Genomic DNA, 18853 nt, shown 5'->3' on the forward strand with positions numbered 1-18853 from the left:
CGATTAATGACAAAAAAATTTTTTTTTTAAAGTTACAGATTCTGATGAAATAGTGGTAGTTTATGTGTTCTCTGACCAAATTGATTAATAATTTAATTTTTTAATGATTATTATTTATTTATTTTCATTATTAATCATTTATTTATTTTCTTTCTCATTTGGCCAATATCTCAGGCACCTTTTGAGCTGGGAAGCTAATATTTGGACATGAGTGACCAAGTGATGTGGCTATCAAGGATATTTTTGATTTATTGATTAATCATTTAATCGATTAATTATTTATTGATTAATCGATTAATTATTTATTGAGTAATCAATTAATTATTTAATTTTTTATAAATGACTTATTTAATTAAATTTCTAAAAGATACATCTTCGGATGAAGCACTCGTGGTTTAGTTATGCGATTAGCCAATTGATTATGAAAATATTTTGTGATAATCTTTTATTGATTTTAATTATACAATTAATCAATCAATTAGTGTACACCTCTCCCTCCCAATGCAGCCTCAATGAGCTGCACTGCGGTATTGCCGGGTGCCGGAGGCGCCCCGGCAATGCCGCGCTGCAGCATATTTAATTATTTGGCATGGGGCGGTGTACTTTGAATGTATGTGTACTTGTTTGTTTCTTGGTTGTCCGGACGATATCTCAGCCATCCTTTGAGCTAGGAAGCTGAAATTTCGGCACAATAGTGAGCAAGTCCTTTGTCAAAAACAGTATTTTTTGTTTTTTGATTAATCAATAAATTGAGGAGTTATTTAATTATTAGCGATTAATTAAGTACTTATTTAATCAAATTTCCTCTCTTCTGACCATTAACTCAGGCACCTTTTGAGTTAGGAAGCTGATATTTGGACATGCCAATGACCAGGTGATTTGGCTGCAAAGGATATTTTTGATTTATTAATTAATCAATTAATCGATTAATTATTTAATTATTCGATGAATGCCAAAAATTTTTTTTTTTTTTTTAAGTTACAGATTCTGATGAAATAGTGGTAGTTTATGTGTTCTCTGACCAAATTGATTAATAATTTAATTTTTTAATGATTATTATTTATTTATTTTCATTATTAATCATTTATTTATTTTCTTTCTCATTTGGCCAATATCTCAGGTACCTTTTGAGCTGGGAAGCTAATATTTGGACATGAGTGACCAAGTGATGTGGCTATCAAGGATATTTTTGATTTATTGATTAATCATTTCATCTATTCATTATTTATTGATTAATCGATTAATTATTTATTGAGTAATCAATTAATTATTTATTTTTTTATAAATGACTTATTTAATTAAATTTCTAAAAGATACATCTTCGGATGAAGCACTAGTGGTTTAGTTATGCGATTAGCCAATTGATTATGAAAATATTTTGTGATAATCTTAGATTTATTTTAATTATACAATTAATCAATCAATTAGTGTACACCTCTCACTCCCAATGCAGCCTCAATGAGCTGCACTGCGGTATTGCCGGGCGCCAGAGGCGCCCCGGCAATGCCGCGCTGCAGCATATTTAATTATTTGGCATGGGGCGGTGTACTTTGAATGTATGTGTACTTGTTGTACACCGCTCCTTTCCTATGCCATCTCCAGGCATTGCAAATCGTGATTGCCGGGCACCAAAGGGGGCTCGGCAGTGACGCACGCTGAAAGAGAGTACTCAGTTTTCACTCTGGTTTCTTTCTTGTTTTCTTGTTGTACACCGCTCCTTTCCTATGCCATCTCCAGGCATTGCAAATCGTCATTGCCGGGCACAAAAGGGGGCTCGGCAGTGACGCACGCTGAAAGAGAGTACTCAGTTTTCACTCTGGTTTCTTGTTGTACACCGCTCCTTTCCTATGCCATCTCCAGGCATTGCAAATCGTCATTGCCGGGCACCAAAGGGGGCTCGGCAGTGACGCACGCTGAAAGAGAGTACTCAGTTTTCACTCTGGTTTCTTGTTTTCTTTCTTTCTTGTTTTCTTTCTTGTTTGTTTGTCCGGACGATATCTCAGCCATCCTTTGAGCTAGGAAGCTGAAATTTCGGCACAAGAGTGAGCAAGTCCTTTCTCAAAAACGGTATTTTTTTTTTTGATTAATCAATAAATTGAGGAGTTATTTAATTATTGGCGATTAATTCAGTACTTATTTAATTAATCAAATTACCTTTCTCTTCTGACCATTAACTCAGGCACCTTTTGAGTTAGGAAGCTGATATTTGGACATGCCAATGACCAGGTGATTTGGCTGCAAAGGATATTTTTGATTTATTAATTAATCAATTAATCGATGAATTATTTAATTATTCGATTAATGACCAAAATTTTTTTTTTTTTAAAGTTACAGATTCTGATGAAATAGTGGTAGTTTGTGTTCTCTGACCAAATTGATTAATAATTTAATTTTTTTATGATTATTATTTATTTATTTTCATTATTAATCATTTATTTATTTTCTTTCTCATTTGGCCAATATCTCAGGCACCTTTTGAGCTGGGAAGCTAATATTTGGACATGAGTGACCAAGTGATGTGGCTATCAAGGATATTTTTGATTTATTGATTAATCATTTCATCTATTAATTATTTATTGATTAATCGATTAATTATTTATTGAGTAATCAATTAATTATTTAATTTTTTATAAATGACTTATTTAATTAAATTTCTAAAAGATACATCTTCGGATGAAGCACTGGTGGTTTAGTTATGCGATTAGCCAATTGATTATGAAAATATTTTGTGATAATCTTTTATTGATTTTAATTATACAATTAATCAATCAATTAGTGCACACGTCTCCCTCCCAATGCAGCCTCAATGAGCTGCACTGCGGTATTGCCGGGCGCCTGAGGCGCCCCGTCAATGCCGCGCTGCAGCATATTTAATTATTTGGCATGGGGCGGTGTACTTTGAATGTACGTGTACTTGTTTTCTTTCTTTCTTGTTTTCTTTCTTGTTTGTTTGTCCGGGCGATATCTCAGCCATCCTTTGAGCTAGGAAGCTGAAATTTCGGCACAATAGTGAGCAAGTCCTTTGTCAAAAAGGTTTTTTTTTTTTTTGATTATTCAATAAATTGAGGAGTTATTTAATTATTAGCGATTAATTAAGTACTTATTTAATTAATCAAATTTCCTTTCTCTTCTGACCATTAACTCAGGCACCTTTTGAGTTAGGAAGCTGACATTTGGACATGCCAATGACCAGGTGATTTGGCTGCAAAGGATATTTTTGATTTATTAATTCATCAATTAATCGATTAATTATTTAATTATTCGATTAATGACAAAAAAATTTTTTTTTTATAAGTTACAGATTCTGATGAAATAGTGGTAGTTTATGTGTTCTCTGACCAAATTGATTAATAATTTAATTTTTTTATGATTATTATTTATTTATTTTCATTATTAATCATTTATTTATTTTCTTTCTCATTTGGCCAATATCTCAGGCACCTTTTGAGCTGGGAAGCTAATATTTGGAAATGAGTGACCAAGTGATGTGGCAATCAAGGATATTTTTGATTTATTGATTAATCATTTCATCTATTAATTATTTATTGATTAATCGATTAATTATTTATAGAGTAATCAATTAATTATTTAATTTTTTATAAATGACTTATTTAATTAAATTTCTAAAAGATACATCTTCGGATGAAGCACTGGTGGTTTAGTTATGCGATTGGCCAATTGATTATGAAAATATTTTGTGATAATATTTTATTGATTTTAATTATACAATTAATCAATCAATTAGTGTACACCTCTCCCTCCCAATGGAGCCTCAATGAGCTGCACTGCGGTATTGCCGGGTGCCGGAGGCGCCCCGGCAATGCCGCGCTGCAGCATATTTAATTATTTGGCATGGGGCGGTGTACTTTGAATGTATGTGTACTTGTCATTTATTTTCTTTCTTGTTTGTTTGTCCGGGCGATATCTCAGCCATCCTTTGAGCTAGGAAGCTGAAATTTCGGCACAATAGTGAGCAAGTCCTTTGTCAAAAACGGTATATATATATTTTTGATTAATCAATAAATTGAGGAGTTATTTAATTATTGGCGATTAATTAAGTACTTATTTAATCAAATTTCCTTTCTCTTCTGACCATTAACTCAGGCACCTTTTGAGTTAGGAAGCTGATATTTGGACATGCCAATGACCAGGTGATTTGGCTGCAAAGGATATTTTTGATTTATTAATTAATCAATTAATCGATTAATTATTTAATTATTTGATTAATGACAAAAAAATTTTTTTTTTTTAAGTTACAGATTCTGATGAAATAGTGGTAGTTTATGTGTTCTCTGACCAAATTGATTAATAATTTAATTTTTTTATGATTATTATTTATTTATTTTCATTATTAATCATTTATTTATTTTCTTTCTCATTTGGCCAATATCTCAGGCACCTTTTGAGCTGGGAAGCTAATATTTGGACATGAGTGACCAAGTGATGTGGCTATCAAGGATATTTTTGATTTATTGATTAATCATTTAATCGATTAATTATTTATTGATTAATCGATTAATTATTTATTGAGTAATCAATTAATTATTTAATTTTTTATTGATGACTTATTTAATTAAATTTCTGAAAGATACATCTTCGGATGAAGCACTAGTGGTTTAGTTATGCTATTAGCCAATTGATTATGAAAATATTTTGTGATAATCTTTTATTGATTTTAATTATACAATTAATCAATCAATTAGTGTACACCTCTCCCTCCCAATGCAGCCTCAATGAGCTGCACTGCGGTATTGCCGGGCGCCCGAGGCGCCCCGGCAATGCCGCTCTGTAGGATATTTAATTATTTGGCATGGGGGCGGTGTACTTTGAATGTATGTATGTGTACTTGTTTTCTTGTTTTTTTGTTTGTTTGTCCGGACGATATCTCAGCCATCCTTTGAGCTAGGAAGCTGAAATTTCGGCACAGTAGTGAGCAAGTCCTTTCTCAAAAACGGTATTTTTTGTTTTTTGAATAATCAATAAATTGAGGAGTTATTTAATTATTAGCGATTAATTAAGTACTTATTTAATTAATCAAATTTCCTTTCTCTTCTGACCATTAACTCAGGCACCTTTTGAGTTAGGAAGCTGTTATTTGGACATGCCAATGACCAGGTGATTTGGCTGCAAAGGCTATTTTTGATTTATTAATTAATCAATTAATCGATTAGTTATTTAATTATTCGATTAATGCCAAAAAAATTTTTTTTTTAAGTTACAGATTCTGATGAAATAGTGGTAGTTTATGTGTTCTCTGACCAAATTGATTAATAATTTAATTTTTTTATGATTATTATTTATTTATTTTCATTATTAATCATTTATTTATTTTCTTTCTCATTTGGCCAATATCTCAGGCACCTTTTGAGCTCGGAAGCTAATATTTGGACATGTGACCAAGTGATGTGGCTATCAAGGATATTTTTGATTTATTGATCAATCAATTAATCGATTAATTATTTAATTATTCGATTAATTACTAAAAAATTTTTTTTTTTTCAGTTACAGATTCTGATGAAATGGTGTAGTCTAGTAGGAAGACTAGGTCCCCCTGCACCCCCCGGAGATATACTTCTAATCAGTGTTTCTAGATTGGAAAAAATGTGTAGAAAATGACTAGCTATGGCCCCAAGCTGAAAAAATGTCCCACATACCATTTTTATGCAAATTACTGCTGCAAATTTTATGCAAAATTATGCAAATTTTATGCAAATTTTTGATGAGGAGTAGAGTTGAGGGGTCTTTGAGGGCTTCATCGAGGTGCTCTCGGTTGCAAGACTGGGTCATTCTGAGAAGCACAGCAGGGTCAGAGATCATGATGTTCTCCTCCTCAGTGAATCTCTCCATCAACAGCCTCTCCATTGCCTCACACACTGTTTTGAGGCAAAAGAGGGACTTTGCGTAGGCCTTTCCACTGAGAACACCTTTGAGAGATCCACTTGTTACTAGTTGTGCCTCAAAGAGAATCTCTGCATATCCAGAACCACGCATCTTGTGTCCAGTGAGCATCCCGATGTAGTTCATGGATGTGTGGAAGGGTCCAATCGTTACTACATGACTAGCAAATTCATTTGGCCAGCGCCAGATGATGGGAAGGGCTTTCATGCAGACACCCAGATCAAATGTATTCAGGACCCATCTCTGACCCACCTCAGCAGTTGCTGCCTCGGAACGCTTCAGTAGCTCACGAACAACTGCGTTGTCTGTGATCGGTTGGTGGATAGGCGTGCAGTAGTCGACTGTTGATTTGCTGGGTGGGGGAGAACCAGTTGCAGAGGTGAAACCCCCTAGCCCAGGCACAGGCTGCAGGCCACAGCTTCCGATGTATCTGATGAAGAGCCAGATGTAGTACTCTTGCATCGTAGTGGCATAGACTGTGTCATTCTCTGCTGGCGGTGTGAATGATGAGCCTTCAGGGAACTTCGGGCCAACGCGAGTAAAGTGCAAGGGTGGGAGAGTTTTTGGTGTGTCGACCTTCAGGCTACGCTGTTGTGACCTATTGATGGTAGGTAGCATTCGGTCCTTGCTGCTCTCGAACCCGGGCTTGACCTCCTGCACCATGATTCCTCCAGCACTGTTTACAATGTTGCTGCCGTGCACACTGGTAGTGGTTTTATTCAAGTTGTCCCACTCACAGTGGAATACAAGGTTGCCCTCTCCTGTCACAATTTGTGGTGTACGATAAGTTGAGACTTCATCCAGGACCTTGGCGAGAGCAGTTTCCAACTCCAAGGCGAAATCGTAGCTCTCAGAGTGTCCAAGCCTGTGTAGTATTGTGGTGAGCTGTTTGCTTCGGAACAGGTGCCTTACAGTCACACAGAGGAGAATGTGCTTTGGTAACTTCCATTTTCCATCTGACACTGCACGGCACAGATCTTGTCCAATGGAGAAGACCAGACGCTTCACCTTTTCTGTCTCGATGCCCTCCTTGCCAGTCATTAGCACGCTGAGAAAGCGGACAAGGTCTGGAGGTAGGATGTCTTCAGGATTGGATAACATAAAAAAATATGTTTGGGAGTTAACAGCAGGAGTTGGTAGATTTTACGTGGGCTGGGTGAGAAACCTTTAAATAAGCAAGTGAAAATCTCTCGCAATACAAAGTCAATGGTGGGAAGAAAAGTTGAGTGGTACCAATGTTACTGCCAATGTCCCGCCCCTATGCAAGACTCAGGAGCATCTTGTTGACATTTAACCTTGAAAATACCTGGGTTTAGACCCCTTATGTACCATGTTAAGTTATCTGCAGTATTAACGTATCCTTATCATTTGTAAAACTGATTATTTTGTAATTACAGCATTAATATGCATACTAGTATACCATAGACACATGTAATCATGTTATGAATAGTTCTATCATGATCTATGCCCTTCAAAACATGGGTCTAGACACCTTCATTTTTCAATTATCTGCAATATTGGCTGAGATATGTCAAAAATCGTTTTTTTGATAATGGCAGCAGTAATTTGCATAAAAATGGTATGTGGGACATTTTTTCAGCTTGGGGCCATAGCTAGTCATTTTCTACACATTTTTTCCAATCTAGAAACACTGATTAGAAGTATATCTCCGGGGGGTGCAGGGGGACCTAGTCTTCCTACTAGACTAGTGGTGGTTTCTGTGTTCTGTGACCGAATTGATTAATAATTTAATTTTTTAATGATTATTATTTATTTATTTTCATTATTAATCATTTATTTATTTTCTTTCTCATTTGGCCAATATCTCAGGCACCTTTTGAGCTGGGAAGCTAATATTTGGACATGACAGTGACCCAAGTGATGTGGCTATCAAGGATATTTTTGATTTATTGATTAATCATTTCATCTATTAATTATTTATTGATTAATCGATTAATTATTTATTGAGTAATCAATTAATTATTAAAATTTTTATAAATGACTTATTTAATTAAATTTCTAAAAGATACATCTTCGGATGAAGCACTAGTGGTTTAGTTATGCTATTAGCCAATTGATTATGAAAATATTTTGTGATAATCTTTTATTGATTTTAATTATACAATTAATCAATCAATTAGTGTACACCTCTCCCTCCCAATGCAGCCTCAATGAGCTGCACTGCGGTATTGCCGGGCGCCACAGGTGCCCCAGCAATGCCGTGCTGTGGGATATTTAATTATTTGGCATGGGGGCAGTGCACTTTGAATGTATGTGTACTTGTCATTTATTTATTTTCTTTCTCATCTGGGCAATATCTCAGGCACCTGAGCTCGGAAGCTAATATTTGGACATGACAGTGACCAGGTGATGTGGCCATAAAGGATATTTTTGATTTATTGATTAATTATTTATTTATTTATCAATTAATTATTTATTTTTTTATTAATGACATTTAATTAAATTTCTAACAGATACATCTTCGGATGAAGCACTAGTGGTTTAGTTATGCAATTTGCCAATTGATTATGAAAATATTTCGTGATAATCTTTCATTGATTTAAATTATGCAATTAATCAATCAATTAGTGTACACCTCTCCCTCCCAATGCAGCCTCTATGAGCTGCACTGCGGTATTGCCGGGCGCCACAGGTGCCCCAGCAATGCCGTGCTGTGGGATATTTAATTATTTGGCATGGGGGCGGTGTACTTTGAATGTATCTTTACTTGTTTGTTTGTTTGTTTGTTTTATTTCTTTCTTTCTTGTTTGTCCGGGCGATATCTCAGCCATCCTTTGAGCTAGGAAGCTGAAATTTCGGCACAATAGTGAGCAAGTCCTTTTTCAAAAACGTTTTTTGTTTTTTTTCGATAAATCAATTAATTGAGGAGTTATTTAATTATTAGCGATTAATTAAGTACTTATTTAATTATTCAAATTTCCTTTCTCTTCTGACTATTAACTCAGGCACCTTTTGAGTTAGGAAGCTGATATTTGGACATGCCAATGACCAGGTGATTTGGCTGTAAAGGCTATTTTTGATTTTTTAATTAATTGATCAATTAATCAATGAATTATTTAATTATTCGATTAATGACTAAAAAGTTTTTTTTTTAAGTTAGATTCTGATGAAATGGTGGTGGTTTGTGTTCTATGACCGAATTGATTAATAATTTAATTTTTTAATGATTATTATTTATTTATTTTCATTATTAATCATTTATTTACTTTCTTTCTCATCTGGGCAATATCTCAGGCACCTTTTGAGCTAGGAAGCTAATATTTGGACATGACAGTGGCCAGGTGATGTGGCCATAAAGGATATTTTTGATTTATTGATTAATCATTTAATCGATTAATTATTTATTGACTAATCAATTAATTATTTAATTTTTTATTAATGACTTATTTAATTAAATTTCTAAAAGATACATCTTCGGATGAAGCACTTATTGAAGTTCAGTTCTGCAATTAGCCAATTGATTAAGAAAATATTTTATGATAATTTTTCATTGATTTTAATTATGCAATTAATCAATCAATTAATTGTACACCTCTCCCTCCCAACGCACTCTATGAGCTGCACTGCGGTATTGCCAGGAAGGCGCCCTGGCAATGCCGCGCTGGAAGATATTTAATTATTTGGCATGGGGGCGGTGTACTTTGAATGTATCTGTACTTGTCCATCTCAAATCCGGTCCTAAGCTGCCTGACTATATGCACTCACTGCTTTTGAAATAACATCGAAGGAGACCATTTGTCCAATCAGGTCATTGTACGGATTCTTCTTCTTCTTCCGCCGTGGAGGAATGGTAGCACGTGGCTGTGAGGTAGCATCATTGACAGCAAGTGGCGTGCCTGTGCCGCTGATACGTTGTTCCCTGTGGGTTAAGACAGGAATTTGGCCAGAGTGCCGGCGATAGTTCGCCTACTCTTTGCGGAGGACACCGTGGAATTGCGCAGGGCCATAAATTATTCTCACTCCAAAGAAATATATTTATTAAATAGATATCCCAAGAACCGCAAAAATAAAAAATGAACCGTACCAGTATTTTTTGTACCTACCGAAAGTTTTGTCCCAGGATACGAAATCTCTCCGTACTATTGCATCAGAACCTTCACAGCGAGGGAATGGGCGTTTCGTGGGCGGGGATAGGAGTTTCGTGGGCGGGGATATGAGTGTCGTGGGCGGGGACAGATGTTCCATTGGCGGGGATAGGAATTTTGTAGGTGGGGACAGATGGATCAAGGACGGGGTTCTTCTCCTTTGCCACAACAATATAAATAAAATAGCAGTCATTTCGGTCTACTCGCGGTTGTGTGCGTTAGCTTTTAAATATGAATGCTAAGATGGCAAACGGGGCCTCACCGGGTGATCCGGCGGTCCAGCTCGACCCAAAAGAAGACCCCGTGAGGAGACTGGCAGCCGTGAAGCGCTTCGTGATGAAGAACCTGCTGGTGATACTGACCGTGAGCGGCGTGATCTTGGGAGTCATTCTCGGGGTGTCCGTTCGCTCCACCACGGAACTCTCGCTCACCTCCAAGTTGTATTTCGCCTTCCCGGGAGAGCTCCTCATCCGCATGTTGAAGATGGTGATCATCCCGTTGGTGGTGTGCAGCCTGGTGTGCGGCGCGGCGAGCCTGGACACCCGCGCTCTCGGCCGTCTGGGGGTCGTGGCCATCGGCTACTTTCTGGGTACGACCCTCGTGGCCTCGTCCATCGGAATGGTGCTCGCGTTGGTCATCAAGCCGGGACTCGGCGGAGCAGACAACGTCAACGACCTCTTCGATGATCAAGTAATAGAGCCGAAAGAGGTGACGGACTCCTTCCTGGATCTAGCGCGGTGAGAACCCATTGACATTCTTTGGTCCTATCTCGATCTATATATTACGTCCGCTGAAGGGGGAAAATATATAGTTATTCGACATAAAAAGTAATTAAGAATATATTTGATTTAAAAGTGTATATTTATAAATAAATAACATATTAAACTGGTCCTTTATACACTTGGATGGAAGTTTTCTTCTGACACTGAATGCAATGTTTGCTGGGCCGCCGAGAGCCAGAATGGGCCCCGGGGGCAATACCATGTCTCGGGCCCCTTTCAATATATTTTTTTGGGGAATCGACCTATAAATAACTACGTAGGTTTCCGTATTTTCGTCAAAACGAGCATATGCCATGGTTAAAGGAAATTGTGGTGTTATTCATTTATTAGCTGGAGTGCCTGGCATTGCCCTGTTGGCATTTTGAAGAAATCAATTTTTTAGGTGCGTAAAACACTCCCCTACCTCCACCCAATAAGGAAAATGTATATTTAATTTTATATTACACACACACACAAACACACACACACACACACACACACGGCTTTTATAATATTGTTACGTTTGTAGGGGTTAGCCGATGATTACCTTAGAGCCAGGTAGTGTGTATAGTTTAGTGTGCTCCGACTGTCGTGAAGAAGGAGAAACCTCGATGTATCATAAGTAGGAAATTTGTGTAGACCGGATGTTGTGTAAGCTTGTATCTTCATCCCCATGAGAGGGGTGGGGTTTGTTAATTAGCTAGGGATTATGGGTAATTGATCCCCTTTATGTAATTGCCTCTGTAATATTTTCCTGTTTTTCTTATGACACCGCACTACAACCACCTTGTAAGAAATTGGCCATTACCCGTACTAATTAAAAACCAACCAGAAACCAGGCATCAAGCACTATCGCTGATCACACCGACTTGGTGAGCGCACAGGCAGGGTCATGAGGCCACGCCTCAAAGAGTAGTGATTGGTCCGGGATTTGATTGACACAGACTGGTTGATGGGAGCAGACATGAAGACGAGGAGAGGCAGAACTGCGGGCCGGGAACTGCCGTTTTCCGTGCAGAGATCGTGAGGACGGGCACGGCTGGAAGAGCGAGCTGCACGCCAAGGCCGTTCGCTCCGCGCGCGGAGCCAGGAGTGAGCGGGCCGTCAAAATGCCAAACCAAAAAGACCCTGAGGAACCAGTGAAACCTAAAGACCCAAAATACCAAGGTTACTGAAAAGACCCAAGGACCCCAAAGAGGCAGAGGACCCAAAGGACTCAAATGACCTAAAAGACCCAAATTAACCAGAATATCCCAAGGATGCAAAACAGCTTGAGCACCCAAAAGACCCAAATTAACCATAGGACCCAAAATACCCTTAAGATTCTGAAGACACAAAAGAAGAGTAATTATGTCTCTTACATTGGAATTGTATACGGTGGCTTGCAAACCGAGCCTTGAGGTCGGTGTACGAAGCGGGTTTTTTAAAATCACAATGAATACACGGCATAGGGAAGTGAAATTCGCTGAACGTGACGTGCAAAGTGTGCAGAGTAAAACAAGTGTTAATTTACGTTTGTAGGATGTCAATCCAAAACGCCAAAAAGACCCTTAAAGACCCTGAGGGTGCAGTGGACCACAAAGACCCAAAATACCCCAAAGACCCAGATGACCAAAAAGACCTAAGCACCCCAAAGATCCAGAGGACCCAAAAGACTCCAATGACCCAAAAGACCCTGACGACCCAGAGGACACAAAAGATCCCAAGGATGCAAAAGAGCTTGAACACCCAAAAGTCCCAAATGAACCAAAAGACCCCAAAGACTCCGAAGACCCAAAAGAAGAGTCAATTTCTCTTACACTGGAATTGTAGACAGTGGCTTGCAAACTGAGCCTCTAGGTCGGTGTATGGAAGCGTTTTTTTTTATTAATTACAATAAATACACGGCGTAGGGAGGTGAAATTCACTGAATGTGATGTGCAAAGTGCGCAGAGTAAAACGAGTGTTCATTTACGTCTGTAGGATGTCTCATAAATAAAGATGATATACGCATCCCTGACACGAGGCCCAGACTTCGGCATGTTCATGCTGCTGTACTGTCAAAAACTGTTCCAACCCGTGTGTGTGTGTGTGTGTGTGTGTGTGTGTGTGTGTGTGTGTGTGTGTGTGTGTGTGTGTGTGTGTGTGTGTGTGTGTGTGTGTATAAATATATATATATATATATATATATATATGTATAAATTTATATATACTAGGGCATGCCCGTACGTGGGTGCCCGTTCCTTGCCAAAAAAAAAAAAAAAACGCTACCCGTACGCTCTACCCCGCCCGTACACCCGTAAACAAAAAAAACAACGCTCTTCGCTTCCGCCCTTCGCTCTGACTGAATTGGGAGAAATAATGCGCATAAGAAATCGAGAAATTATTATTTTCTCCGGAAGAAATCGAATTACGAACCGTAATGGCGCACGTGCTCGGCTCGGCTCGCTCTCACATCGGCCACGCCTACGCAACAAAGCGTTCTGTGATTGGCTGCCGGAAGTGAAGTCTTCACTGTCCGGAAGGTCGCAAATCGCAGTTACGATGAATCGCAAATTAGTTTTAATTAGTTTTAAAACATAGTTTAACGGCAACATAGTTTTCCAACGTGAAATAAATGAATACGCTCTCAAATGTGCCGTCCGAGGCAGAGTCTGTTCGCCACGTTCGGCACACGTGATAGCTCGCTGCTCTCTGATTGGTTGAATCGTTTTTTGGACATAGCTCGGTAACTACTTCTCCGATTAATATGAAACCTTGAAAAGGCACATCCTCGGGTCCCCAGCAATATACCTGGCAAGTTTCAAGTATATCGGACCGGTAGTTGTCGAGAAACAGCGGTCACAGACAAACATACATACATACATACATACATCTATCTATAATGCCAGTAATCTCTGTGTGTCTGTCTGTGTGTTTGTCTGTGACCGCTGTTTCTCGACAACCACGGGTCCGATATACTTGAAACTTGCCAGGTATATTGCTGGGGACCCGAGGATGTGCCTTTTCAAGGTTTGAAATTAATCGGACAAGTACCTACCGAGCTATGTCCAAACAACGATTCAACCAATCAGAGAGCAGCGAGCTATCACGTGTGCCGAACGTGGCGATCAGACTCTGCCTCGGACGGCACATTTGACAGCGTATTCATTTATTTCACGTTGGAAAACTATGTTGCCGTTAAACTATGTTTTAAAACGAATTCAAACTGCGATTAAATTAAAACGATTCATCCTAACTGCGATTTGCGAACTTCCGGACAGTGAAGACTGTCCGGCAGCACGCTTTCCGGCAGCCAATCACAGAACGCTTTGTTGCGTAGGCGTGGCCGATGTGAGACGAGCGGAGCTGAGCGCGTTACGAGCTGACCGCCATTACGGTACGTAATTCGATTTCTTATGCGCATTATTTCTCCCAATTCAGTCAGAGCGAAGGGCGGAAGCGAAGAGCGTTGTATTTTTTGTTTACGGGCGTACGGGCGGGGTAGAGCGTACGGGTAGCGTTTTTTTTTTTTTTGGGCAAGGAACGGGCAACCACGCGTTTGTGCACGCGATGGCGATTGCTTTACCAAACTCCGGAAGCCGTTCGCTTTGGACCAAACCATTGCATGTAAATAGAGGGGGGGGTTCTGTGGTCGTTGCGAATGGACCAAACCATTCATGTAAATAGAGGGGGGGGGTTGTCACTGTACTCGCAAGCCGTTCGCCGTTCGCTTTGGCGTTGCGAATGAACCAAACCATTTCATGTAAATAGAGGGGGGGGATATAATTTTAGATAGATATATAGTACGGGCATATATATAGTACGGGCATGCCCTAGTACATACAAACATACAAACATACAAACATACAAACATACACACAGAGATTACTGGAATTATAGATATATATATATATATATATATATATATATATATATATATATATATATATATATTTCAAAGCAGACTAAACTTCAGAAAAAGATTGTACAGTCAAAAGATCATCGCTGATTGAAACGATCTTCCACAACATGTAGTTGGGGCCCCAACAGTGAAGGCCTCTAACTCTTTTAGATCGTCAATGGAAATGCAGGCGGATCAGCTTCCACTCGCTTGCCCCCCATCAAAAGTATCACTTTCGCAAAGAACGGAAGAATCTACAGGATCAGCCATCCTCTGCTTCTGTATATATTCCTGTAAGAGCTATGGAGTATCTCGGGGAGTAGAATGGATGCATAATTGTGGATAGGGATTGTTGGAGGAAATAAGATATGAGCATGAACTTTGTTGTTTTGGGGATATTTGATAGAATGTCCCCGACGTGCTCGATACTACGTGGGAAGATCGTCTTCACCAGAGCGTCTTCACCAGTTTCCACACAGTACACGTGCCTCTATGTGCAGAACTTTGACATTTGAACCATCTTGAGTCTGTTCAGAATGGGAAATTATGTTCCTGTGGAGTGGTAAAGAGCTTCTGTTTCACGCTGAGGCTGAAGGTGTAGGAATAACAGGTGACACCTTCGGATGGCAATGAAATGTATCGCTGGCACTCAAGCGTACGACGTGAAGGCACCGAACAACTCGCTGTTCCCAGCATGCCATGCTCAGCACACCCACACACGTACCATGATCCACTGGCACCCTCTGGTGGTTGTGGCAAACTACTGTAACATTTCCTTTCATTTAAGATCACAAGTGGTTGACACAGGACAATAGTCAACATGAGTCTCTAAATTACACCTGTCTGCTAGCTTACCACGACAAATGATACGAACCATGTCTGTGCACCAACAATAATTTGATAAATAAATACACTGAAGGACTAATGTCGAACAGTTGTCATGTATCTCATGGGGTCACAGACAAAATCATCCAACCTGGCCGGCGTGCATACAGGTCTGCCAGAACATCTTTGTAGCGTGTCCATTATTCATCACTGAGCCCCCCTATCCCCCGGAAGGTTGAGGCCCATGATGGGGTGTCTGAATGCTCGTCAGACCATTAATCACACCACCATCTGCAGGGGCCTGACAAACCACAGACTGTGCATAACCTGCATCGGTCATCAATCGCCTCCTTTGATTACCAGAGATGCCGTCTGTTCCAATGATACATATGTCTATCAGGGGACTTCATACGACAAATCTGAAATTGGGCGTGCAACAGTAGTTGGCTTCCACTCCTTAATGACTGGCTGGTTGGATGTGCAGGGACTGACCCCATACTAAAGGAATCGGATTAGTAGTGTGGTTGTAGTAACTAGGGCATGCCCGTACTATATATATATCTAAAATTATATCCCCCCCCTCTATTTACATGAAATGGTTTGGTTCATTCGCAAAGCCAAAGCGAACGGCTTGCGAGTCCGGTGACAATCCCCCCCCTCTATTTACATGAAATGGTTTGGTCCATTCGCAAAGCCAAAGCGAACGGCAGTTACGAATCGCAGTTACGATGAATCGCAAAGTAGTTTTAATTAGTTTTAAAACATAGTTTAACGCCAACATAGTTTGCCAACGTGAAATAAATGAATACGCTCTCAAATGTGCCGTCCGAGGCAGAGTGTGTTCGCCACGTTCGGCACACGTGATAGCTCGCTGCTCTCTGATTGGTTGAATCGTTTTTTGGACATAGCTCGGTCACTACTTGTCCGATTAATATGAAACCTTGAAAAGGCACATCCTCAGGTCCCCAGCAATATACCTGGCAAGTTTCAAGTATATCGGACCGGTAGTTGTCGAGAAACAGCGGTCGCATACACACACACAGAGATTACTGGCATTATAGATAGACTAGGGCATTGCCCGTACGTGGGTGCCCGTTCCTTGCCAAAAAAAAAAAAAAACGCTACCCGTACGCTCTACCCCGCCCGTACGCCCGTAAACAAAAAAAACAACGCTCTTCGCTTCCGCCCTTCGCTCTGACTGAATTGGGAGAAATAATGCGCATAAGAAATCGAATTACGTACCGTAATGGCGGTCAGCTCGTAACGCGCTCAGCTCCGCTCGTCTCACATCGGCCACGCCTACGCAACAAAGCGTTCTGTGATTGGCTGCCGGAAGTGAAGTCTTCACTGTCCGGAAGTTCGCAAATCGCAGTTACGATGAATCGTTTTAATTTAATCGCAGTTTGAATTCGTTTTAAAACATAGTTTAACGGCAACATAGTTTTCCAACGTGAAATAAATGAATACGCTGTCAAATGTGCCGTCCGAGGCAGAGTCTGATCGCCACGTTCGGCACACGTGATAGCTCGCTGCTCTCTGATTGGTTGAAGCGTTTTTTGGACATAGCTCGGTAAGTACTTCTCCGATTAATTTAAAACCTTGAAAAGGCACATCCTCGGGTCCCCAGCAATATACCTGGCAAGTTTCAAGTATATCGGACCCGTGGTTGTCGAGAAACAGCGGTCACAGACACACAGACACACAGACACACAGACACACAGACACACAGAGATTGCTGGAATTATAGATAGATGTGATTGGTGACTCTGGCTGGCTGCTATATTTGGTCCATGCTGAGGCAAGGAAGGCATCAACAGCGGTTGCTGGTATCGTTTGTGGTCGGTGACCCATGAGGCATTGGGCCGGACTGTAACCCATGTCCTGAGATTGGAGTTTCTGTCGTCGAGCAAAGTGAGTTAAGCATCCAATTTGGAAATATTGTTGCGTGCAAAGGTTGGGGGAGGGGCCAATGGTGGGGCAGATCCATAGCCGGGATGTGTTAAGATGGCATGGACCATGTGTCGAGTAGCATAGATTTACATCTGTAACCAGGGACCTGTTAGAGGTAAGTTGTACATAATGTGTACTGAGGAGGTAGTGATTGTCCCCTTTGGGGAAGTTCGGAGCAAGTTACTCGTATTGTACAAACCCGTGTTGAAAAGGCACCGATTAATTCTAATAGTGTAGATAATTTATACATTGAAAGAGAAGATTCAATAAATTGATGCTTCTTGTTTGCTTTTCAAAGAAATGGAATTACAAGTTAATGTTGAAAATGGTGTGATGATTGGTCTTAAATTTGTTTTGAGGCATGAACCGGTGGTCAAATCCAAAAAATTCTGAAATATTTCATAGATCCAATGTTAATTGCATAACCAGAGCAAAAATGCAATTGCAAGGCCTCCCCTTCTCCCCTCTCCCTCGATTTTCCCCCTCCCCCTCCCTTTTCCCCCTCCCTTTTCCCCCTCCCCCTCCCTTTTCCCCCTCCCCCTCCCCCCTCCCCCTTCCCTTCCCCCTCCCCCTTCCCTCCCCCCTCCCCCTTCCCTTCCCCCTCCCCCTTCCCTTCCCCCTCCCCCCTCCCCCTCCCCCTCCACTCCCCCTTCCCCCTCCCCCTCCCCCTCCCTTCCCCCTCCCCCTCCCCCTCCCTTCCCCCTCCCCTTCTCCCCTCCCCCTCCATTTTCCCCCTCCCCTCCCCCACCCTTCTCCCCTCCCCCCCCTCTTCTCCCGTTCCCCTCCCCTCCCCCGCCCAGCAATGCCGGGTACTTCTGCCGGGTCCCCCCTCCCCCCTCCCCCCTCTCCCCTCCCATCCCCTCCCCCCTCCCACCCCCTCCCCCCTCCCATCCCTCACCCTCCCATCCCTCACCCTCCCCATCCCCCCCTCTTCCCTCTCCCCTCCCTCCTTCCCCCCTCCCCCCTTCCCCCCTCCCCCCTCCCCCCTCCCTCCTTCCCCCCTCCCCCCTCCACCCCTTCCCCCCCTCCCCTCCCCCCTTCCCCCCCCCCCCCCCCCCCACGTATGCCAAAATATGCCAAATTGATCACGTATGCCAAATGGAGGAGTAGCAAAAGTAGGAAAAAGTTGCCGGACGGACAGACATCCGGACATCACGACCCATTTTATAAGTTAATCTCTTCGAGAATCGAGATTAGATGACCTAATGCCTTGTGTTGGAGAACCTTGGTGTATCTCAAGAGCTGGATCTTTATTTATCAATGTCCTTGCAATTGCATTTTTTTTGGTATTTGACATTTTGACCCCGACCCAGGTGACGGGGCCAAAAATGATACTGCTCTTACACCTTATTGCCATGTGGTGATCATAACTACCAAGTTTGGTGAATTTCTACCGACAATACCAGGTCGTACAAAATGCAATGTCCCAATTCGAATTCAATTTTATAAAC

General features: G+C 40.8%; 1 pseudogene; it reads left to right on the forward strand.

Annotated features, from left to right (window-relative positions):
* Positions 1-10187: 10187 nt before the first annotated feature.
* On the forward strand, positions 10188-10745 carry LOC144889334 (neutral amino acid transporter A pseudogene; annotated as a pseudogene).
* Positions 10746-18853: the final 8108 nt, after the last annotated feature.

This window comes from Myxine glutinosa, unplaced genomic scaffold (genome assembly GCF_964187855.1).
Source record: "Myxine glutinosa unplaced genomic scaffold, kmMyxGlut1.1 SCAFFOLD_2854, whole genome shotgun sequence".
Lineage (NCBI taxonomy): Eukaryota > Metazoa > Chordata > Myxini > Myxiniformes > Myxinidae > Myxine > Myxine glutinosa.